The following is a 26,731-nucleotide window of genomic DNA, read 5'->3' as shown; positions in this document are numbered from 1 at the left end:
TTATGTAGTTTAAAAAAAATCCAAAAAAGATTCTTTGATTGTCTATTCCAGGAGGAGTGGAAAAAAATATAAGCCAAGTGTATGGTACATTTCAACTATCAGAATTTATCACAATAGTTGTCAAACCATTATAATTTTTTAAATAAGTTTTTTTTATTATACCTTTGGCTAAAATAACAGTTTTCACCCTCCTTTTGTTCTGCCTTGGAGTTATATTGATCTTTAAAATCTCACTTAGGCTTTTATAAAAAGTGAAAGGTATGTAATTGGATTCTACTTGAAAGTCACTAGCTCCAGAGACGAGCGTTCCATTTTGAATTATTTTAGAAATGTCAGGGTGTACACAGACTTGTGAGTTGTGTTTTGCCTTTGGAATGCTCACTTGCCTAAGAATGAGGAAATTTGTAAGTAAATGAACAATCATCTCTCTGTAAATTACCCTTGTGTTCCACCAGCTGAGTGACCAAGCAGAATCAATTTGTAGCTGAGAGATTGTTCTTGGTTTCCCAGCAAAAACAGATGGCAATGTTTGAACAAATTCACCAAACTATAAAGAGGACTTGTTATAATTTCAGTCTTCACTTGTCAATCAACAACTATATGTTCAAATTTCAAAATTCATCATCTATTTTTATGATGTTAAAATAGAACAAACAAATAAATTATGTGTTTAGGATATAATCATGCAAAGCCAGGAAAAATGAGATCAAACTTGGCTCAGTGTCAAATTTGACACCATTGCAACTGAGTGCTAGATTAAAAAATGCTATGAACACAATAATTAATAATGGTTAAGCTTAAAGTAATGTGAATGGGTTATGTCTCCTAGATTAACTACTTTATCATTTTTTGGTCAGGTTAAAATATGTGCTCACTTTCCCATGTCCATAAATTATTATAGGATCTGCTACTTAGTTATTCTAGAAATGGATACTCCTTAATTTGGAAAAAAAAAAATTATCAAACATGAATCTATGTTTTCTTGTTCAATGTGTTAATCTCACAGTTTAATGCCTAGTAATATTTCCATTCATTTTAGCTTTTCCTTTTTGGAGTCCTAGCAAGCACCTTCCACACACATACACTCTCAGAAAATGTATCTATCTATTAAAAAAAAAATACAGTGAATTTGTTTGGGGCAAATTGAGTTATATGAGAATCATCAAACTAATTTCCTGTGTATAATTTATATATAATTTAGTGAAATATTAAGAGCTTTAGTATGAATAAATCAGAGGAGGCAAAATTATTACTATTTAGAAAACATTGGTAGAAATAGTTTACATAAAAGGACATATAAAATTGAGAAATTCTTGTTCTATTAAGTGACAGACTCTTTTAAAAAGTCATATATTCATTTATTCCTTCAGAATATTTTTAAAGCATCTTTTTTTTCCAGTTTCTTGTTCTCAATATCATATGTCTGCACTTTAAATTTTTTTTTAAGATTTTATTTATTTACTTGAGAGAGAGAGAGAGCATGAGAAGAGATAGGTCAGTGGGAGAGGTCAGCTCCCTGCCTAGCAGGGAGCCCAATGTGGGACTTGATTCCGGGACTCCAGGATCATGACCCGAACCGAAGGCAGGTGCTCAAACAACTGAGCCACCCAGGAGCCCCCATATGTCTGCACTTTAAAACTGATACAGTGGGGCGCCTGGGTGGCTCAGTGCGTTAAGCCGCTGCCTTTGGCTCAGGTCATGATCTCAGGGTCCTGGGATCGAGTCCCACATCGGGCTCTCTGCTCAGCAGGGAGCCTGCTTCCCTCTCTCTCTCTCGCTCTGCCTGTCTCTCTGTCTACTTGTGATCTCTGTCAGATAAACAAATAAAATCTTAAAAAAAAAAACTGATACAGTTATTGGAAAAGCTTTAGGTATATTTAGAACATTTTGAGGACATGAATTTAATTTTTCAAATAACTTTTATAAAATCTAAGTAGGGATTATTTCTCTATGAAAACTTAACAGCTCAATTAAAATGTGCTGAATGTAAAATACGCATTTTTATGGAAATAAAATACTACCTTCCAAAGGTTAAATACAATAATAATATAAAATATCACAATAACGATTTTTGTATTAATTAAATAGTAAAATAATTTGGATTTATAATATAAATGAAATTTATTCTTAAAACTAATTTCACCTCTTTCTTTAAACATTTTGTTATATCTATCAAATTACAAAAGCCAGAGAATTAAAAGAGTTAATGTTGGTAAAGTACTTAACAGTTCCTATCACATATTTAGTTCTTACTCATATTCATGATTTTCACTAGAATCTATCTTCTATTATAGGCAAAGGAGGGATTTTCTTACCTAATGTGAAAACTACCAGTGAAAAACCTGCTTAATAGTATTACCTTATTCTGGCCTGGTCTGGGACCTAGATTTATTTTTTAGGCTTGCCTTTAATAAAAGTGAGAACCTCCTATCAAAATGCATATCCAGCATTAATGTATTAAATGGTTTCAAACTAGCTAAGAAAGTGTTAATAACACACTTCTGGTAATATCTTACATAACCCTTACCACTCAAACTAGTAGGTGTCATTAATAACTCCAGTTTCAAGAAAAAGAAAGCAATTATGGTGCTCAACAGATACATATGGAGTCAATCAACAAATGTCTTATGAGTATCACCCTTGTGCATGGGCAACTTAAACTACATGAATATCACCAATGAACAAAAGTAACACAGACCTTTGTCTTTCAGGAGTTTATTTTCTAGGTAAAAAATAGGGATTGAAAGGCATTTTCTACCTTCATTAAGTTATGCTACTAACATTACTTGGGTGACTTTGGACTAGTTATTTAACCTCTTTTGTCTTGATTTCATGTCTAAAAAAGGATTAGTAACAAAAATAATAATAAAACAAATACAAGTATGGAGAATTGGGGGTTAATAATGTATTGTATGTGAACACTGCTTTACTAATTGTATCTCCCATACATTTACTTTTTTAGATCTCATATTATTTTAAAACTATTCACTGTATGTCATAGCATATTTTCAATACATTGACTCTCGGATTGTATGAACTTTATATCTTAGTACTAAGCATATCAGCTGATATTATAAAATTAGTAGAGTATCCTTGAATTATTTTTTATGTTGTAGTTTTGACATGAAATAGTGCTGTTTCTCATTTTCTTCCAGTTGGACCTGCTCAAGACCCAAAATTCATGAGGACTTTTGATTAAAACCAAATAATATTATCCCATATAAATGCTAGAATTTTTTCCAAATCCCCGGGATGTCTGAGAGGCAAACCACCAGAGGTTACATACAAATGAGTGCTGCAAAGTAATATTCATTCAATCTGAATCTTGTAAAGTGAAATTCCACAAATTCACTAAAAATGTTTTTGGCTTTTTACCAGAAATGTTTAACCACTTATCCTAGTGTATGAGTATAGTTTATCACAGCATTTAATTATTAAATAATTTATATAAATCCCCAATTTATGACACCAAAAAATGGGAATTCAGAAAGAAACCATAATTTTTTTTACATATTAAAGGTAATATGGAAAGTGGTGTAAATTTTAATAGCTCAGAGTATTAAAAGTTTCATCAGAAAATTCAGAAATTTTTATTTTCATTTAGGAAGTCAGAAGCACTTTAATTAGTTTGCTCTCACATATCATCTAAGAAAATCCTTCGTATTTCTATTATCAGACATTAACAAAGGTATGCCATATCTTCAAGGGAAATGAACTTTAAAACAGTCATTTTCCATACCTTCTCCATTTTCTTAATCATACCTTTGTCCTATTTGAATACATAGATATTCAAAGTTCTAAATAATATTTGCTTCTGCAGCCTTTATTTTCAGAAGTAAAAATATTCATGAGAACCTGGGACAGAATATTTTTAGGGCATTCTAAATTAATGGTAGTTAGGGGAGTGCCTGCGTGGCTCTGTTGGTTAAGCATTTGACTTGATTTTGGCTTGGGTCATGATCTCAAGGTCGTTAGATCAAGCCCCTTGTCAGGGCTCCACACTGGGTATAGAGCCTACTTAAGATTCTCTCTTGCCTTCTTCCTCTGCTTGTCCCCTCCCTCTCTCTCCCTCTCTTTAAAAATATAAAATAAGATAAATTAATGGTAGTTAAAGTAACTTTCCAGTGAAATCATTGTGCTATTGAAGGAACTTCATGGTTTTAATTTAGAAGTTAAGAATAAGTTTAAAATATGTATAAAATGACGGTGAGTTTTGCAGTGAAAATTAATCATGGCCTTTGAAATTTTGAGTATCACCTTACCATTTAAATGCCAAGTGCCAAATATTAATCAGCTTGCCAATATAATGTGAACATGGAATGAATGTTTTTATAAAGCAAAAACATTGGGGTTGGGCTAAGTTGTTGACTAAAATATTGAGTGATGGTCAGAATTCAGCTATCCTAACACTTTGAAATACAAGCTTGAGAACAAGTGATTCACAACACCTCCCATAAATGACATTATAGAAGTGATAATTCAAAAAAATAAGACGCATTGTTTTATTTATGTATTGAATTCCCAGATTGCTTTAGCCCGATCTTATTTGGCTAAAAACAAAACAAAACATATGAGAGATCTGTGGTTAAAATGAAATTGAGTATGGCTATACAAAACAATCATATTACTTCAGGCATTGACCTGTGGTAATTTGTTAAAGATGAAGAAATAAGTAGAAAAGAGTTGCTTTGAGGGCTTCGATATTTTATTGAAACTGAAGGCTTTTCTTAAAAAACAAATGGCTCAGAGCAATGAGCCATTAAAAATTGCTACCTACTATTCTACAGAGATTTATCTCGCACACAATTATGCACAGATATCAGAAAAAGTTATTAATATCTCGGGGAATTTTTTTCATCATAACCTCAATAAAAATGATGTGCCCACAAGCTTAATTTTCTATTGAGCACTCTAAGTTATACATTGGATATTAATGCATTTCATTAGGTATACTAAGCCTTAGCATATCAACTAACATCCGATATGCAAACTATTAAAAAAACAGAACAGAAGAATACAAATACAAAAATACAAAAAAGGAAGAATAAAAAGGAAACTTACTTTTTTCTACAGAGAACAAATTTCTGCCATTCAAACAAAATCAAAAACCACTATTTGAAAGGAACTTGATGGTGGTATTACAAATGAAAGTTTATTTTGTTAAAAACAAGACTTCTAGGAGGTATTAACATCAGTGCCACTCAACTACATAGGGAGTGGTGGAAATTAGGCATTTGCTGGTTGGGTGTGCATAGAATTTCTTCAATCACAAAATTAATTTGTAAGAGGTTAACATTGTTTTTTTAACGTCTGCCCTGATGCCAGATAAAACATAAGGGGGACGTATTCATTTGGCAAGATTGGTATTCATTCAGGTAGAATTACCTGAGAAGTGCTGTCTTTTTGTATGTAAAAATGAATATTCAATAAAGCACAATGAATTCAAGAAAGATGTTGCAGGAGTTCTGAATTATTCCTAGTTTCACATATGAAATCATTAAAAAAAACTGAGCTATGAATGAGGCTGATGCTCTAAATTATTTTAAGAATATGTATGAATTAAAGGAAAAGGAAAAATAAAAACCTTTGCATTTCTGAATATTTGAACTAAATTGGAAGAAAAACAATGTCAACAGAAGAAGAAAAAATAGAAAATTGGAAACATTAGAACATAAATTATAATTTTAGAAAGTTTATTAGAAGTAAAAAATCAACACACATGTAGTTATATTGCTAGAGCTACTTTATCCTGTAAGAAAGTTAAACAGATCACCAATATCATGATCGTTTCTAGAGAAGCTGGAAGATTAAATGACTTGTCATTGGGAGGGGAGCAAGGATGGAGTACAGGTGTTGTAAAGTTTTTGCTCTTTTCATCACATCATCTCCATTGATACATTATTCCTAAAGGTGCTAAAGCAATCTCATAAGGATTTTGAACTTCAGTTGCCTGGTGAGATAACATAGAATGTGATTTAGATCACACATCCCCTTTGGAATATTTTGCTTAGCAGACTGGAATACACCATTGCATCTAAATGTTTGCCCCATTTATCTAGCCTTATAACATATTGCATTCGTGCTATGTGATGTAAATAAAAAATTAAACAAATAGTTAACAAATTTTTGTTCCTATCTAAACTGAAGAAAATACTGCATTATACTGATTTTTCCCTTATGAATTAAAGAACTTATTTCATGAACATGGGTAGTAAAACACTATTGATCTATATATAGTCCATCTAAAATTTACCTTAGCATCAACAAAGGCAAAACCTAGATATCTTGGGTGAGGTTCAAGTAATACTTATTAAGCCAGATCCCTTTCAAATCTTGGTGATTTAAAAATAAAATAGGGTAGAAGATTATGTCAAAATTAAGAACAATCTTTAAAATTTTTATTCAAATTATTAGGTGATAAATAATCTCATCAATTTTTCAAATAAGTGATTTTGTCAGTTTTATTTGTGTTAATAAAAGGAACTTTTAAAAAATTAATTAACTAATTAATTTTATTTATTTGACAGAAAGAAGAAGAGAGAGTGAGAGGAAGCACAAGCAGGAGGAGCAGCAAAGAGGGAGGGAGAAGTAGGATCCCCATTGAGCAGAGAGCCCCATTTGGGGTTCGATCCCAGGACCCTGGGATCATGACCATAGCTGAAGGCAGATGCTTAACCGACTAGGCAGCCCAGGTGCCTCTTTAATTTAAAAAAGTTTTTTAAATGGCCAAAGGAAGAAAGAGACACTGATTTATAATTGCTGTAATATGCAGTGACGATGCTATGTACACCTCTTATTTGTAAGTTGTGAAATTCCTGAGGAAGTTGGAATGTGTTTTCATACTTTACCCAAACTATGTGACATAGTACAACTGAGATAGAGTAGATGCTCAGGAAACTTTATTATAGTAAAAGGTTTGGAAACTGGTTGGAAATTTTGAAGCTAAGATTTGAAACACACAGAGTTAGAAAGCTTATACAGAAAATGTCTCTATTTTTTTGTTTTGTTTTGTTTTAAAAAAATTTCAGTCAGTTAACATACTGTGTAACATTAGTTTCAGGTGTACAATATAGTGATTCAATAGCCAGTGTTCATCACCCGGTGTTCATCACAAGTGCATTCCTTAATTCCCATCACCTATTTCACACACACCCCCCACATCCCCTCTGATAAGCATTAGTTTGTTCTCTATGAAGAGTCTTTTTCTTGGTTTGCCTCTCTCTCTTTCTTTCCCCTTTGTTCATTTGTTTTGTTTCTTAAATTCCACATATGGGTGAAATCATTGTTTTTCTCTGACTGACTTATTTTGCTTAACATAATACTCCTTAGCTCCATCCATGTTGCTGCAAATAGCAAAATTTTGTTTTTTTTGATGGCTAGATAATATTCCATTGTGTATATATACCACATCTTCTTTATCTATTCTTCAATCACTGTGGAAAGCAGTATGGAGAGTCTTCAAAAGTTGAAAATAAAATTACCCTATGATCCAGCAATTACACTAATAAATATTTACCCAAAGAATACAAAAATCCAAATAAAAGGGGTGCAGGAACTCCAATGTTTTTAGCAGCATTGCCAAATTATGGAAACAGTCCAAGTATACATCAGCTGTCTTTATAAGGGGTTAAATATCTAGGCTTGGATGTATATTGAAAATAAAGCATTGTTAAAACCCACTTATCAGACCATTCTAAAAAACAGTCAAGTAAATTCAACTTGATTTTAAAGACTGAATCATAAATTTACTTTACCTTTATAGTTCTTAGGACTGCCTCTCAAATTCCAACATTGATATATTTTGTTACAAGCAATATTTTCTTTATGCCTAAGAACTTATAGGAAGGTATCTAAGATGTATGGTACCCAGAACCTTGAGCTGTTGAGAATTATGATCTCTATCATGCCATATTTGGCCTGCATGGGACTGCTTTGTTTGTCATTTATTTTCCCCTTCTTTCTGACATACGTCTGTGCTTACTCTTCAGTTTATGGAATATCTTATTTCTTCCTGAAACTGATATTTTTCTATACCACTTTTTGCTAGAAAAATAGAAATGGTCTTTATGATGATAATATTTAGGAAGTTTATGATCAAAATATTTACTAAAGAAATATTTTAAATACAAAACATTTACTAAGTATATCAAAATATGTGAGCACTTCTTCTAGTGCTAAGAGAAAAGCAACTCATCAATATAAATAGAAACATTTGGAGATGCCTTTTAACTGTCCACTTTTTTGACATCTGACTGTAAAGTGTTATTGAATATGGGGTACATGAAATATAGAATATATTTCTTCTTACTCTTTACAGTTACTATTTCTGACAACAATATCAGTTATCAAATAAAAATCAACATTAGCTAGAAATGCCAAATGCCAGATGGATGGATTTTGACCGCCCATCTCTGGTTCCTGTCTCTTGTGCCATTTCTGAATCAGGATTTACCTGTCAGCATTCAATATGCATTAGAATTCATATTGGCATTTCAGATGCTCTTTGAAGCATTCAGTGTTACCTCCCTGTAATCTTTCTTGTGTTTCCTCCAGAAAGAGTTTTCTTTTTTTTTTTTTTTTTAAGATTTTATTTATTTATTTGACACAGAGAGAGAGAGATCACAAGTGGGCAGAGAGGCAGGCAGAGAGAGAGGGGGGAAGCAGGCTCCCTGCTGGCAGAGAGCCCGATGCCGGGCTCGATCCCAGGACCCTGAGATCATGACCTGAGCCTAAGGCAGAGGTTTAACCCCACTGAGCCACCCAGGCATCCCAAGAAAGAGTTTTCTGATTTAGGGGTGCCTTCAGTCTAACATACTGTGTTATGAATTTTCCTTTACTGTTATTGAATCAAATTATGTCATGTAATTGGATATTTCAAATACCTTTTCAGAATAAAAATTCTTACTTACACAATGAACAGCAAAGAAAACTTAGGGGAAAATAAGGATAAAATTCCCTATTAAGTCTTAAGTGAATGCCTGTGCATTTATTTCTTTTTAAAAAAATTTATTTGAGTGCCAGCTCTATGCCACTAAAAATGGTAATGTTGAAGATACTAAGCCTGACCAAAAAAAGAGCTTATTCTGTCATGGAGGCAGATATTAAAAAATTTACCACACAGTATGATAAATTATATTTTATAGTTGCTGTGTGTAATTGGTAATGGAAAATTCAAAGACCAATGCCTAATTTGATCTGAAAAGTTTAGAAAAGAACTTCACAGAGAAGGTAACAGCAGAGTCTTTGAAAAAGGAATATGAATTTGACCAAAATGCAAGACATTGGAGATTAGAAATTCCAAGATTGAATCGCCACTATCTGGTTTAGGAGGTATAAAAATGCATGGTGTGTTTTTGGAATTATAAGCAACTCCACTCAACTTGATTACCACTTCTTTTATGCAGCCTTCCCTGTTCTGCTCAGACAGAATAAATCTTTCTTCCAAGTACTCTGTTGTCACCTTTCATGTGGTGCAATTTGATTTCTGCCTTATGATTATCTAGGGAATGTGTTTGTTGAAGACACAGATGAAGGTAACTGCCTTTAGAAATTACACATTCATAAAATAGTTATTTAGAGTTGTAAAACAGAAAAAAGGAAAAGAGAATGAATTTCTTTTGGACCAGTGATATCACTGAATAAAATGAAACTATTATCTGATATTCTTAATGTAAATTAATTACTATAAATTAAGAATATGGTATAAGGTAATATTCTGAAGGTAAAAGATGGAGAAACACATTGGGATTTTTTAATTGTTATAACCAGACACACAAAATGTATATGCTATTAATTCTTTCTGATTCCTATCATGTATGAAAGGTTCCACTTTTGCATAGATTTTCTATATTTTCAAATATCACCTCTACTTTTCCCTTATAAAATCTTTTGTTGTGAAAGAAGTAGAATACTCTGCCAGTCAATGCACTAATATTGAAAAGGTCAAAAATTTTTCCATGAAAACATTCAATCATTATGTTCTTTGCTCCTCAGATTCTTCTGAGAAACAATTAATTCAATTAAACCAACTCTGAAGCAGTGAATTGTCATAGATCACAACCTTTCAAAATGTCTTTGTGTTCCTTTTTAAAATTTACCTTAGTTAGCATATTTTAATGGTATCGCACAAAGGAATATTATTAACAATTCTTGGTGTTAAGAAATGCTATGCTCCTGTCAGTTGCATTATAAGGAGAAATAGAGCGGTGGTATTTCAAGACAAATAGACATCAGCACAATGGATCACATATAAAAGACCAAGAATGATAGGGATAAATATACAAAGTGACATATTAACCTTAAACATTTATCATGTTGGCATCATAGTTCACCTTTACCTCTCCAGTTATATTTAAAAGGAAAACGAAAAACCACTGGGAAACTCTAAAGGCTATTTAATTGTTGCAAACATGAGGGAGAAATATTATCATGATTTTCACATTCAAAATGTGTAAATTTTCTTAGTGGATTATGTTTCACTAATATATGCCATTTCTTTTACTCCATTAATGGAACCAGCTTGTTTCATTAAATATGCTGCTAGAGTATCCTGAAATGACTAGAGTTTCAGAGCAAAATTGACATATTTTGAATACAGTGTTATTTCTCTGTAATCTATAGTACATTATATTGAATATATCATTTATAACAAACTTTTATGCAGAAGTTTCATTTCTTCAGTTTCTTGGTTATAAAATTTTATAGGCTTTTAAAATATATGCCTGAATTTAGGTTTTTCTAATCATCTAAATTATAATCCAATGTTACAGACATTTTGGAAAATTGAGAAAAAATAGATTCTTTTTGAGTAATATCCAAAATTCTAGTTTCTTTATTACTTCCCCAAATTTTACATATGCTTGTATATGTTTTTATAACCAAAATAAACCAAGTAGGTATGCCATATTTCTTTTATCATACCTTTGTTTTAGATTATTTCAGGTTTTCAGGTTTATTTTCATAATAGACATATCTTCTTAAAGTTTTTCTCCCATATTTTGAATTATTTGTTTATTGATTCTCAGAAGTAATATTTAACAGCAACTGCTATATATCACAGAACGTTGTAATCAACGTTTAAAAAGGGACAATTAGTTTTTTTCTTTTTATTTTATCTATGTATTTATATATCTGTGATGACATTTGAATTATTATATGTTTGCTTTTATCCATTTATCTTACTTATCAGACCAGAAGTTACTAAAAAGAATGGCCACCTCACCATTCTTTTTTTTTTTTTTTTTTAAGATTTTATTTATTCATCAGAGAGAGAGAGAGAGCACTAGCAGGGGTGAGGGGTGAGGGTGAGCAGGGAGCCTGATGTGGGACTCAGTCTCAGGACCCTCGGATCATGACCTGAGTTGAAGGCAGATGCTCAATTGACTGAGCCAACCAGGCGCCCATCATCATTCCTTTTATTGAACATAATGCTTAATATATATAACATAATCTCAATAACTATTTGAAGAATGAAAGTTATGTTCAACAAAATGGCATAGAAATCAACAAATCTTCATAGCTTGGGGTGATAGATCAGAAATGTTTACTTGTGCTTTTATGAAAGCATTAATACTAATATTAATATTAACATAATATTGTTGAGAAATCCCTTAGGGAAATACTTATAATTTGATTAAAGTGCATGGGTCAACTTAATATTCAAAAGCACTTTAACTGTGTATTTTAATTGTATATTTAGCTGTGTATTTGGAGACTTGGTAAATAGGTAGAGACTGAGCTGTTTCTAACACAGTTAATTGTTATTACTTAATTCCAAGTAACAAACCACATTCTATTTCTATAAAGAGAAATGGGTTTGTAAGTAGGGTGGTTATGGCTTGACTATTTCCCCCAAAATATATGTTGTCATCTTAACTCTCATCTCATGATGTGTACATATTTGGAATAGGATCATTACCGATGTAATTATTTAAAATAGAGTCATATGGGGTGCGTGGGTGGCTTAGTTGGTTAATCATCTGCCTTCCACTGAGATCATGATCTCAGGGTCCTGAGATCAAGCCCCACATCAGGCTCCCTCCTAAGAAGGGAGTCTTCTTCTCACTCTCCCTCTGTGATTTCTCACTCTCTCTCTCAAATAAATAAATAAAATCTTTTTTAATGTTTTCATTACTATTTTTAAATTTTATTTTTTTCAGTATTCCAAAATTCATTGTTTATGCCCCACACCCAGTACTCCATGCAATAAGTGCCCTCCATAATACCCACTGATAGGCTCACCTAACCCCCTCCTCCCCTCCCCTTCAAAACCCTCTGTTTGTTCCTCAGAGTCCACAGTCACTCACGGTTTGTCTCCCCCTTCGATTTCCCCCATCTCACTTCTCTCCATCTCCTAATATCCTCTGTGTTATTCCTTATCCTGCACAAGTAAGTGAAACCATATGATACTTGACTTTCTCTACTTGACTTATTTCACTCAGCATAATCTCTTCCAATCCCATCCATGTTGATATAAAAGTTGGGTATTCATCCTTCCTGATGGAGGCATAATACTCCATTGTATATATGGACCATATCTTCTTTATCCATTTGTCCATTGAAGGGCATCTTGGTTCTTTCCACAGTTTGGCAACTGTGGCCATTGCTGCTATGAAAATTGCGGTACAGATGGCCCTACTTTTCACTATATCTGTATCTTTGGGGTGAATACCCAGTAGTGCAATTGCAGGGTTATAGGTAGCTCTATTTTTAATTTCTTAAGGAATCTCCACACTGTTCTCCAAAGTGGCTACACCAATTGCATTCCCACCAACAGTGTAAGAGGTTTTCCCTTTCTCCACAGCCTTTCCAACACTTGTTTACTGTCTTGTTAATTTTGGCCATTCTAACTGGTATAAGGTGGTATCTCAATGTGGTTTTGATTTGAATCTCCCTGATGGCTAATGATGATGAACATTTTTTCATGTGTCTGGTAGCCATTTGTATGTTTCCTTTGGAGAGTTGTCTGTTCATGTCTTCTGCCCATTTTTTGATGTGATTATCTGTTTTGTGTGTGTTGAGTTTGAGGAGTTTTTTAAAGATTTTGGATATCAGCCCTTTTTCTGTAGTGTCATTTGTGAATATCTTCTCCCATTCCATGGGTTCCTCTCTGTTTTGCTGTTTCCTTTGCTGTTCAGAAGCTTTTGATCTTGATGAAGTCCCAAAAGTTCATTTTTGCTTTTGTTTTCTTTGTCTTTGAAGACATATCTTGAAAGAAGTTGCTGTAGCTGATGTCGAAGTTCTTACTGCCTATGTTCTCCTCTGGGGTGATTGATAGATTCCTCCCTCATTTTGAGGTCTTTTACCCATTTCGAGTTTATTTTTGTGTATGATGGAAGATAATGGTCGAGTTTCATTCTTCTACACATAGCTGTCCAATTTTCCCAACACCATTTATTGAAGATACTGTCTTTTTTCCAATGTATATTTTGTTTTGCTTTGTGGAAGATTATTTGACCACAGAGTTGAGAGTCCATATCTAGGCTCTCCACTCTGTTCCACTGGTCTGTGTGTCTGTTTTTGTGCCAGTACCATGCTTGGTTGAGTTTCATTCTTCTACATATAGCTGTCCAGTTTTCCCAGCACCATTTATTGAAGATACTGTCTTTTTTCCACTGTATATTTTTTACTGTTTTGTCGAAGATTATTTGACCATAGAGTTGAGAGTCCATATCTGGGCTCTCTACTCTGTTTCACTGGTCTATGTGTCTGGTTTTTATGCCAGTACCATGCTGTCTTGGTGATCACAGCTTTGTAGTAAAGCTTGAAATTGGACAATGTGATGCCCCCAGTTTTGTTTTTCTTTTTCAACATTTCCTTAGCAATTCGGGGTCTCTTCTGGTTCCATGCGAATTTTAGGACTGTTTGTTCCAGGTCTTTGGAAAATGTTGGTAGAATTTTGATCAGGATGACATTGAAAGTATAGATTGCTCTAGGGAAGTATAGACATTTTAACAATGTTTATTCTTCCAATGCGTGAGAATGGAATGTTCTCCCATTTTTTTGTGTCTGCTTCAATTTCTTTCATGAGTGTTGTAGTTCCTGGAGTACAGATCCTTTACTTCTTTGGTTAGGTTTCTTCCCAGATATCTTACTGATTTCTGTACATTGACTTTGTATCCTGCCAAATTACTGAATTGCTGTATGAGGTCTAGTAGTTTGGGGGTGGAGTCTTTTGGATTTTCCATATAAGGTATCATGTCATCTGTGAACAGAGAGAGTTTGACTTCTTCATGGCCAATTGGAGTACTTTTACTTCTTTTTGTTGTCTGATTGCTGTTGCTAGGACTTCAAGTACTATGTTGAACAAGAGTGGTGAGAGTGGACATCCTTGTCGTGTTCCTGATCTCAAAGGGAAGGCTGTCAGCTTTTCCCCATTGAGGATGATATTCACTGTGGCTTTTTCATAGATTTTATGAAGTTGAGGAATGTTCCCTCTATCCTTATACATTGAATCATTTTAATCAGGAATGGATGCTATACCTTGTCAAATGCTTTTTCTGCATCGGTTGAGAGGATCATGTGGTTCTTCTCTCTTCTCTTATTGATTTGTTCTATCACATTGATTGATTTGCGAATGTGGAATCACCCTTGTATCCCATGGATAAATCCCACATGGTCATGGTGAATAATCTTTTTAATGTACTGTTGGATTCTATTAGCTAGGATCTTTTTGAGAATCTTAGTATCCATATTCATCAGGGATATTGGTCTGAAATTCTCTTTGTTGGTAGTGTTTTTGCTTGGTTTGGGGATCAGATTAATGCTGGCTTCATAAAAAGAGTCTGGAAGTTTTCCTTCTGTTTCTATTTTTTGAAACAGCTTTAAAAGAATAGGTATTATTTCCTCTTTGAATGTTGGTAGAATTCTCCATGGAATCTTTCAGGTCCTGGGCTCTTGTTTTTTGGTAGGTTTTTGATCACTGCCTCAATTTCATTACTAGATATTTGTCTATTAAGGTTGTCAATTTCTTCCTGATTCAGTTTTGGAAGTTTATAGGTTTCCAGGAATGCAACCATTTCATCTAGGTTGCTTAACTTATTGGCATATAACTGTTGATAATAATTTCTGATGATTGTTTCTATTTCCTTGGTGTTAGCTGTGATCTCTCCCTTTTCATTCATAATTTTATTAATTTGGGTCTTCTCTTGTATTTTGGATTAGTTTGGCCAATGGTTTATCAATCTTATTGATTCTTTCAAAAAGCCAGCTTCCAGTTTCATTCATGTGTTCTACTGTAACTCTAGTTTCTATCTCATTGATCTCTGCTCTAATCTTGATTATTACCCTTCTTGTGCATGGGATTTAGTAATTTGTTGTTGATTCTCTAGTTCTTTATGGTGAGGAGAGCTGGTATATTCTGGATTTTTCAATTTTTTTGAGGAAGGCTTGGATGGCTATGTATTTCCCACTTAGCACCGCCTTTGCCATATCCCATAAGTTTTGGACCAAAGTGTCTTCATTCTCATTGGTTTCCATGAAGTGTTTAAGTTCTTCCTTGATTTCTTGGTTGATCTAAACATTCCTCATCAAGGTGGTCTTTAGCTTCCAAGTGTTTGAATTCCTTCCAAACTTTTTCTTGTGGTTGAGTTTCAGTTTCAAAACCCTGTAAGAATATCTGAGAATATGCAGAGAATAATCTGTCTTTTGGTATAGGTTGTGCCCTGATTTGTGACCCAGTATGTGGTCTATTCTGGAGAAAGTTTCATGTGCACTTGTCAAAAAAAAAAAAAGTAGTCTAAGACTTAAGGCTAAAAATAGTGTGATAGTGTGCAGATAGTGTGATAAGTGCAGATAGTGTGATAAGATTTTCTGAGGAATACCCATGTCTGACCTATCAACAATGTGAGAAATTAAAAATATATTCTAGTAACCTTTCCAAGTTGTCCCAGTATCCCTTTGAAGAATAATGCAGCAATAGCCCAAATTCTTAATTGACACACTACAAAGAACTTATCACAGATTTGGAAGTATTTTTGAACCAAGGGAAAAACACTAGTAAAATAGTAAAGAATATTGTCCTGGAGGAAAATGAAATTAATTTGTAGAGAAAATTCAATAAGTATAAAAAAGAAACAAAGCAAGGTTTATTTATAATATAAGTAATTTGAGAGTGAGAGAACACTGAATCTCTGGCCATATGAACACTTGAAAATGACAGCCTCATATGGTCCTCTCCGTTGGATATAGGGAAAGTAAAGGAAATAGTTTCATGGAACACTCATAGGAGGCATTGCTGACTATCTCCAAACTTCTTCAGGGCTCTTATGTGAGGATGTAGGAAATCTGGGTTTCCATTTGCCCACACCAAAGTTTGGCTGAGAATTAGATCCAGAGTGCTTGCTGCTCACAGCAGATGGCAGTAGCTGGAGTCATGATGTGATCAGTTGCAAGATATACCATAACCCCCAGAAAGCTCGGTCCAAGGGAGACAAAAGTGTGATAAATTCAATCTAAATGGTTGCCAAAATCCTATGCTAACCCTAGGCACCATCAAGGGGAAATCTTCTCTTCTTCTGAAAGACAGTCACCTAAATGAACCTCCCCAGTCCTCCATGGATAAAGGACACATGAGACTTAAGACAAATTGATCATCTTTAAAAAAATGAGATGGAATCTTGATTTGTACTGCAGCTGCATCTCAAATCATGAATTGACCTGAGGAATGATGGGATTGAATTAAGAAAAAAACAAACAAACAGATTGAAGTCTATTTATTTATTTATTTATTTATTTTTCCTACTGAGGTTTTCTAAGCTCTGTATAGGGAAATATAAAATTTCATGTCTACAGTGGTGATTTATCTGGATCACAGTAATTATGTAATAATTTCCATACTAGATAATAGCCATCACCCTTAACAGAAGTGATATATCTTAAATCCAATGGAAGACCAACTCCTTTTTCCTATATTTCTGATATTTCAGAGAAGAGTACCTTAGTGTATAACAGAAGCTATCAAGAGGCTTACTTCTTAGCTGACAGTTCTTTTTCCACTGTCTCTTTTCCAATTTTGACCTAAAATTAACTCTTATATTTTTAGAAGCTGCAATTTTTGTTTAGTGGAAAAGCAACTTGTCTTCCAGACTGCCTTAACATTTGAAAGTTATTCTTTCTTCAATAGCCATATATAAATAAAACATTTGCTCAATAATTGAAATACTCAACTTTAATGAAAAAAGCTGAATCTTCATCTTTCACCTGTTTTCCAAAATTAAGCTGAAAAGAATGTTCCAAAATTGCTTTGTAACAATACACATTTTCTGGAAGGAAAATCATCACATTTTCATTCCTGAATCTCATTTGTGCTTTCTGGAACAGCTTCAATTTTTGTTGGAAATAACTGAATACATTTTTTCAAGATTAATATGAAATCAATGATTATGCTTTCTTAAAAATCTTAGTCACAAAGTTAATAAAGATACTGTTTAAGGTTTTCTATATTCTCTTGTGACTTAATATGTACACATAAAATACAGTTATTTGTGGTTGCCAAATACTAATCTTTCCAAAAATGAATCTAACAACACTTTAACAATATACTTCTCCTTCTCCTTTGGGACTGAATAAACACATATTAAAGTAAAATTTGATAAAATAATCACCTTAAATACTTATGAGATTCTATGCTTTGTAATATAGGATATAATACAAAGCAATCAGAACTACTTATATAAATTAAGATTAATCAATTTAAATATTGATAAAAATTTCCTAATAGGAAGAAAAGTCTTTTTCTTAAATTATCTAAATCTATTTTAAACACCTCTTACACATTTGTAGAAAATACCTTGTGGTGTGGGCAATGCTCAGTATTTTTCTCTCAGGAATATTTGTTTTGAGTCTTTCTTTGTAGTCTGTGTTATATACTCTGTTAGATAAATAGTTAAAAGTTCTTGTATTCAACCTGAATATTAATCTCTTTTGTTGGAAATACATTCTAATTTCTTCAAGTTATTACAGCCTTCAGATTAATGATAACTATGGCTATAAATACCTAAATAAGAAAGTACTACTTCAAATATATTTGAGCCCTTTCACTCATGGTTTTGTTTTTAAATTTCTACTTTATTTCTGCACATTATTCATTATTAACTGACCTTAAATTGATATGAGTATCTATGTTGTTTGCATTGGAAACCATGTGGATGGTCCATCATATAATACAATTTTTCCCCAAATCATCTCTGCTGTATGGAAAGGTATTTTTCAAACCAAAACTACTTTCTTTCTATAACAACAACAACAACAAAATTGCAAGAGGCAGCCATAAACTTTTTCCCTCCATAAATGTAAAACTCATTCTTATGTTGACTTCATAAAAAACCAGGATAGAGTTTTTCCTAAAAATTATTTTTATGGAAGAACACTGAAGCAAAACCTCGAACTTTTAGATACAAGAGGTATATCAATTTTAAGGAAATAGAGGGAAGAAGAGAGAAGTTATTGGAAAATTATAGGTCTCCAATTATTATACAATATGCATGGAAGTTAAATAGACAGAGGTTCAGTTTCAATGATCAGTATTATATTTCCTCCCTCCCCAAGAAAAACTAGTTTTCCTTTCATTCTCTTTTCATCTGCACTTCACACATAAACATATACACAAGTCAGTAACAACCTCATTTTGATCATTTTGAATTGTTTTCTTGGCTTTGAGTTCTTGAAATAGAAAATATTTTAATTCAAGTCATCATCAGATAATAATGTAAGCATATTGAATTACATTTAGATGACTTAGTGGTTGGTCTTGAAAATATATAGTCTGTGCATGTATTGGGTGATATGTGTTAAGTAAACTCTGAGGAAGGAGGAAGCTTGTGTAATGGAAAGTTGAAACAGGTAATTTAGTATGGTGGCAATAACTGTAAATGCAGAGTTGTATGCACGATACTTTTATCATGCATATGTCTGATGGTGTTCTGAAGCACATGAACATGACTGGTGAGCTAGCCATGTCCCCTGCGTGTGTGAAGTAGTGAAGTTTCACAATCCCTGTGCTATTTCAGCCTTATTCTATTATCCTTGTTAATAGAATCTAATAGTATTGCTGGTTTCTACCATCCAGTGCAGTAAAACTGAATGGCTGTGATGTCTTTTCCATTTCCCACCAAACAATTGTTTGGGAACTTGATTTTATTTTTATTAACCCCAAAGGTCTCTCCATTTGTTTAGTTCTCCAAAACTATATTCAACTTTCAAAATCCAACAAAATTGATGGCACATAGACCTATACAATACACTTCTTTGTAAAATCCCCTTAAAAGCTTCAGCACTTAAGAAAAATCAATAGTGCTTGATGTGGTTTTGTGGCTTTCAGTCTCTTGAACACTAAATTCAATTTGATCCATTGCTATTAGAAGCTTAGAGCTGCAGTTCAACCATATAGAAAGGTGAGGGCCTTTGGCCCATCACCTGCCGTTGATCCACCCACATTGATGAAGCTGAGGAGTTTTAGCTTTGTATCTTGCTTTTACAAATAAGTGATAAATATAATAATAATGATCTATTTTATGTAAACACAATGCCATGAGGTAGAATGCTAGTTTTGATGTATTGTTAAATCATTTATTAACAAACTCCCAGTCTAAATTTAAGTGGAATGTAAACAAGTCTGTACATGGTAAATTTGTGTCATGGGCCCAACCATTAATATATCTGTATAGAAACTGAGGACTCTTCTGACTGGGACACCAAGGGGTGTCTCTGAGGGTGCAGACATGGTTGGACCTATCACATGAAAGTCAATTGGCATGAGAACATGAAATCATCTATTGTAAAAACCATTTATTCAAAGAGAAGAAAAACCCCAAAATGATCGCCGTAACTCAAAAATTAAGCCTCTAGTATTATTTTTTTCAGAGAAGGGGTAAAGCTTCTGAGTAAAATGTATTGGACAGTTGCCTAGATTTTAATAAGAGAAAAATTTATTTTCAGAAAACTTATACAAAAATGTGATCTCCCTTCATGTTCCCATTGTTATAAAAGAATTGAAGTAAGGAACTGATTTGTATTATGCACATAATTTTAAAAGCCTCTAGAATAATACTTTAGGAAGATATTTCTTGAGAGGGAAATATTATTATATTTGTTATATATTATTATATATTATTTATATGTTGTTTAAAAAGTTATCAATTTCACACATATTTACTGAACACTTTACTGTGTTTGGCTCCTTTTAACTGATACTTGTATGAAAAGAAGGGCAACAGTCTCTCCAAGCTCATCATCAACTATCTAAGCTCCCTGATACCCTAGTATGCCAGTCTCAATGCCCAGGAGAATAGATGGGAGAGGCAAGGCCATGTGAAATAGAAGGAAGACCTGGCAAAATATGTTGGTTCTTCAGCCCCACTATGCAGTAGGAATAAACTCATTAATAATTACATGTTACATCTGGAGTATATTACATAAACATTACAAAATTGAATTATAGGCCAATATGGAAAGTACTAAAAATTCAATAATTTGTTTATATGATAGAATACGTTGCAACCATTAATACTGAATGAAGTAGATCTATCTATACATATATGTATTAAGAAATTGATGGCTTGAACAAAATCATTGACTGAAAATTGAGATGTTAATATCAATGTGTTACCATCTATACCCAAATTTTCTGGAGTGTGGGAAAAATAAAGCTATGCATTCAAACTTGGGCACCTGGGTGGCTCAGTCAGTTAAAGGTTCTGCCTTTGGCATGGGTCATGATCCTAGAGTCCTGAGATTGAGTCCCGCATTGGCCTCCCTGTCAGTGGGAGCCTGCTTCTTCCCTCTATCATTCACCTCTGCTCATGATCTCTCCCCCTCTCTTACATAAATAAATAAAATCTTTAAAAAAGAAAAAAAATCTGTTCTGCCCTCTCTGATTCTTAGCTTTCAGGTGGTCATACTATATTTGGGATTTTGGAGGAATGTTAGTGTTCTATTTGGAAAAAGACAATGCTTAGGCCTCCCCAAAAATGATGACTCAAAATGTATGCTTCATCTTGAGAAACCACACAGATAAGACTATTATATGCAGATATATAAACTTTGAAACTATAAAATAATAGACATTTGTCAAGATAATTTCAATTTTAAGGTAACTTCTATAGAATGCAATCTTGGCAGTGACAAATAAATAGTTAGCTTTACATGATTTTAGGTTTTAAAAGCCAGATTTCAAAATGTTTGGCAAAGCAGGGAACTATTAATTAATTTATTTGCTGTATAATATTTTAGTAAAATAAGGAGTAATTATCTTTTACTTAAATAGTTCCAGAATATTAATAAATTTATGGTTCATGGATATAGAGATAAAATTTTTAAGAACTTAAGTAGTTCTAACTTTAAGAAAATCAACTTTTAATAGAGTATGACTTTTATAACCAAATAAATTTTCTTAATATAAACTATTTTAAAAATGTATAAACACCCAGAATGTTATAGCCTTAAATACAGTTGGGTAGAATGTAAGATAGCATCATTGTTGCACAGGAGTTTGTGTTGATTGCCATATATGCAGTTATTATTAATGTTCATTATGGCAGTCATGAAATAAAAACAATACAAACTTGAAAGCTGGGTTCTCAACCTTTTGTTTCTACTGATGTTTATGTTTAGGTATCTTACTTAACTGGTCTGTCAATACCTTAATCTGTGAAAAATAAGAAAAATACTACCTTTCATTTTTTTTTAATTACGTATTTATTTATTTATTTTTAATTTTTTAAATTTATTTTCAGTGTAACAGTATTCATTATTTTTTCACCACACCCAGTGCTCCATGCAATCCGTGCCCTCTCCAATACCCACCACCTCTTTCTCCCAACCTCCCACCCCCGCCCCTTCAAAACCCTCAGATTGTTTTTCAGAGTCCATAGTCTCTCATGGTTCACCTCCCCTTCCAATTTCCCTCAACTCCCTTCTCCTCTCTAAGTCCCCTTGTCCTCCATGCTATTTGTTATGCTCCACAAATAAGTGAAACCATATGATAATTGACTCTTCCTGCTTGACTTATTTCACTCAGCATAATCTCTTCCAGTCCCGTCTATGTTGCTACAAAAGTTGGGTATTCATCCTTTCTGATGGAGGCATAATACTCCATAGTGTATATGAACTTCATCTTCCTTATCCATTCATCCGTTGAAGGGCATCTTGGTTCTTTCCACAGTTTGTCGACCGTGGCCATTGCTGCTATAAACATTGGGGTACAGGTAGCCCTTCTTTTCACTACATCTGTATCTTTGGGGTAAATACCCAGGAGTGCAATTGCAGAGTCATAGGGAAGCTCTATTTTTAATTTCTTGAGGAATCTCCACACTGTTTTCCAAAGTGGCTGGACCAACTTGCATTCCCACCAACAGTGTAAGAGGGTTCGCCTTCTCCACATCCTCTCCAACACATGTTGTTTTCTCTCTTGCTAATTTCGGCCACTCTAACTGGTGTAAGGTGGTATCTCAATGTGGTTTTAATTTGAATCTAGCAACAGCAATCAGAAAACAAAGAGAAATAAAAGGTATCCAAATTGGCAATGAATAAGTCAAACTCTCTCTCCTCACAGATGACATGATTCTTTATATGGAAAACCCAAAAGAGTCCACTCCCAAACTACTAGAACTCATACAACAATTCAGCAACGTGGCAGGATACAAAGTCAATGTACAGAAATCAGTGGCTTTCTTATACACTAACAATGAAAATACAGAAAGGGAAATTAGAGAATCCATTCCATTTACTATAGCACCAAGAACCATAAGATACCTGAGAAGAAACCTAACCAAAGAGGTAAAGGATCTGTACTTGAGGAACTACAGAACACTCATGAAAGAAATTGAAGAAGACACAAAAAGATGGAAGACCATTCCATGCTCTTGGGTCGGAAGAATAAGCATTGTTAAAATGTCTCTACTGCCTAGAGAAATCTAGATTTTAATGCCATTCCGATCAAAATTCCACCGGCATTTTTCAAAGAGCTGGAGCAAATAATCCAAAAATTTGTATGGAATCAGAAGAGACCCCGAATCGCTAAGAAAATGTTGAAAAACAAAAATACAACTGGGGGCATCACGTCTGATTTCAAGCTTTACTACAAAGCTGTGATCACCAAGACAGCATGGTATTGGCATAAAAACCAGACACATAGACCAGTGAAACAGAGTAGAGAGCCCAGATATGGACTCTCAACTCTATGGTCAAATAATCTTCGACAAAACAGTAAAAAATATACAGTGGAAAAAAGACAGTATCTTCAATAAATGGTGCTGGGAAAACTGGACAGCTATATGTAGAAGAATGAAACTCAACCATTCTCTTACACCGTGTGCAAAGATAAACTCAAAATGGATAAATGACCTCAACGTGAGACAGGAATCCATCAGAATCCTAGAGGAGAATATAGGCAGTAACCTCTTTGATATCAGCCACAGCAACTTCTTTCAAGATATGTCTCCAAAGGCAAAGGAAACAAAAGCGAAAATGAACTTTTGGGACTTCATCAAAATCAAAAGCTTCTGCACAGCAAAGGAAACAGTCAACAAAACAAAGAGGCAACCCATGGAATGGGAGAAGATATTTGCAAATGACAGGACAGACAAAAGGTTGATATCCAGGATCTATAAAGAACTCCTCAAACTCAACACACACAAAACAGACAATCATATCAAAAAATGGGTAGAAGATATGAACAGACACTTCTCCAATGAAGACATACAAATGGCTATCAGGCACATGAAAAAATGTTCATCATCACTAACCATCAGGTTACCTTTCATGTTTATCTCAGGATTGTGAGGAACCTAAATGATGATAGTTAAAGTTTGGAGAAAATGTGAAGGGATATAGCTATTACACTTTTTACCCTAAGTAAGAAGAGTAACATTTTTTTTTTCTGTGCACACTAACATGCATTACATATTATTCATATTAAATATCTGCATAGACAAATACATTCATTGAATGGCAATGATGTACCAACCTTACTTTAAACTCTTCAGACTTATTAACTCATTTGATCCTCACAGCAATACAACATTGTAAGTACAACTTAGTCCTTCAAATTATAGATGAGAAAGCTAAACATGAAAGATTTTTCAAAATAAACAGATGTCCAGTTATTATTTTCAGAAAATAAGAGAACCAGATCAAATCCCACCAATTCTCCTAAACAGTATGAAGTCTTGAAGCAGAAACTGACTTCTCAACAATGCCCTTGGAGATATATGACTTTGAAATACTCTAAAAATGTTTTTAGGAGTTAATTCACTCCTAAATTCCTTTAAAAAATAATTAAAATTAAAGGAGTAAATTCCTTTAAAAATAAACCCTATATTTTTGCCTAAACTATGGTTTTTAAATAAACTATTATTTAAAAAAAATATTTACTGAAGACCTACTAGGAAGATACCAGACTATACACTGGAGGATGAAAAATAAGTAATCAATAGTCCATGTTCTCATAAAGTATACAACCGCATGATCATTACTACTTTTACTCCAGACAATATGTTGGTTTCTCAAGGGCTTTAGAAAAATGGTACATTATTACTTCTTATTGTTTTAAAGGTATAATCAAAAAAGCACTTATCTGATACTTTTATCAATTTTCTTTTTTTAAAGATTTTAATCAATTTTCTTAATTAACTTTTCTACTCATTTATATTATAGCTCCAAGAAATTTATACAAGAATTCTATTGATCAGAAAGTCCAATGCAAAAACTATGACTCCATTATTAATCCAAGTAATTTATTTAAAATAATATATAAATATGTTATGTTGGAAAAGCAATATGTTTGAGTGATTGAACATAAGAAAATATAGAAAAAAACAATAAAAAGTAAGAGTAAATTATTTTATTTTTTAAAAGTTAGCTACATTAATGAATATCAAATCCTATTTCTTCACATATATCAGTTCTGATCTGTTTTTAAGAAATTGAACTCAAAACAAAACTGCTAAAGTAATTAATTAATAGGTATTCTATTTATAAAGTTAATTCAGATTCCCTGGAAAATTGATAAATATTGGGCAATCTATGATGGAATCTAGGGATACAAAAGATCCTAAAATTGGGAACATGCTTCTATCTATGTACATTTATTTTCCTTAATGCAAATATTATCTCTGCTTAATAAATTTTTCAAGTATGTCTATTTTTTTAGTCTGATTAATTTAGACATCTTTCTAAATATCAACTTGATTGTTATTTCAAATATATCAACTTGATTGCTATTTCAAAATATCAAGCTGATTGTTATTATTGAGATTCATACAGCATGAAACTGTTACTGTGTAAGAAAAAGAGGCAATAGAACACATAGAGCTGTTTTTCAGTAGACTGTCTTATTACATGACCACATTTCAAATAACTGCATGATATCATTTTACTCAACCTTGAATTTTTCTTTACTTGCTATTTTCTTAATTTCTCTTTCTTGAAATTCCTCCATTTATGCCTGTTTATTTAAATATATGCTGAGTCTAGCTGAACACTTTTTTTACATACTTCAATTAGTATATTGTTAAGTATAAATTTTAAGAGGGAAAACTAACATGGTTTTTAGTGGTAAATTATAAATCTAAGTAATCATCTGCTTATAAGCATAATATTTTTAATCTTTTTAAAAGCCACATTATTTGATTTTGATAATTTCAGAAAGCACAAGGCGGATATGGTCAAACGAATCTTATTATATGATCACATACTTTCATAAATAGTCTCCATTTAAAAGATTCTAGCAATTAAACACTATGTCTCTGAGCTAGACATTTAATATTTTCACTTTTGGGAGATTTGAATTATTATATTGCTGAACCTTCTAAAGCAGTAGAGAATGGCTTTAAGCATTTTCCCTTCATCTTTTTACAGACCACATACACTCTGGGAAGAATAGAGATTGAAAACAACTACAAAACATTAGGAAAAGACTTTTTGTGACAAGCTCATTTATTCTCTATACAAATAACCAAAATTATTGTGATGGCAGTCATTTATTGGACTTCTCAAAAATGACTTGTATGTGGAAGAATGACAATGTTTTTTATGCAGTCCCCAAACTTGGAAAGAAAATTAAGTCAAATATTCACAAATGCTAACTTCAAAGAAAATTTGCCATAGTAACAGTACCTTGAAAGCCTGTGGTTGCAGATTTTTGCCAATTAGCAACTCCAAAGGGTGCTATTAGTTCCTTCAAAAACATAAGGGACATTGTTTTCATCTGTGATTGCTATTCCTCCTTTACAGCATGCCATGATAAGAGATGGAATACATGACAGGATACCATTTAGTTCTTATAATCATACAACTAGTTCATAAAGAGAACAATGGGTATCAGGGTGTAACACTTTGCAATAAAGAATAATTACCCTTTCTCAATCATCATCACTAACTTCAAATTCATTTATTTAAGCTAATTGTGGCATACCAACAGAAAAAAAATCTAAACCACATGAAATATCTGGACTATATATTCTTTTTGTAATATCTGTCTTCTAGGTTGTGAGCTAGAGAATGGATGACAAATATATAATGAGAAGTTTTACTACTCTGAATATGGCAACTGGGAATAGTCTAAGAATTATTCTTTATGATTAAACATCAAATACAATCTTGGATTGCTATTCCAAGAATATTCAATTTTCAATACATTTTTCATTTCTATTTCTTTTCCTGAAATCTTGTGAGATCTTCTCTCCTGTCAATGAGGCACTGTACTTTTAAGAAAGTCATTCAGGACTATAAAATT

Source organism: Neovison vison, chromosome 6, assembly GCF_020171115.1.
Source record: "Neovison vison isolate M4711 chromosome 6, ASM_NN_V1, whole genome shotgun sequence".
Classification (NCBI taxonomy): domain Eukaryota; kingdom Metazoa; phylum Chordata; class Mammalia; order Carnivora; family Mustelidae; genus Neogale; species Neogale vison.
The sequence above is the reverse complement of the archived record's forward strand: the minus strand, read 5'-3'. Positions refer to the sequence as shown.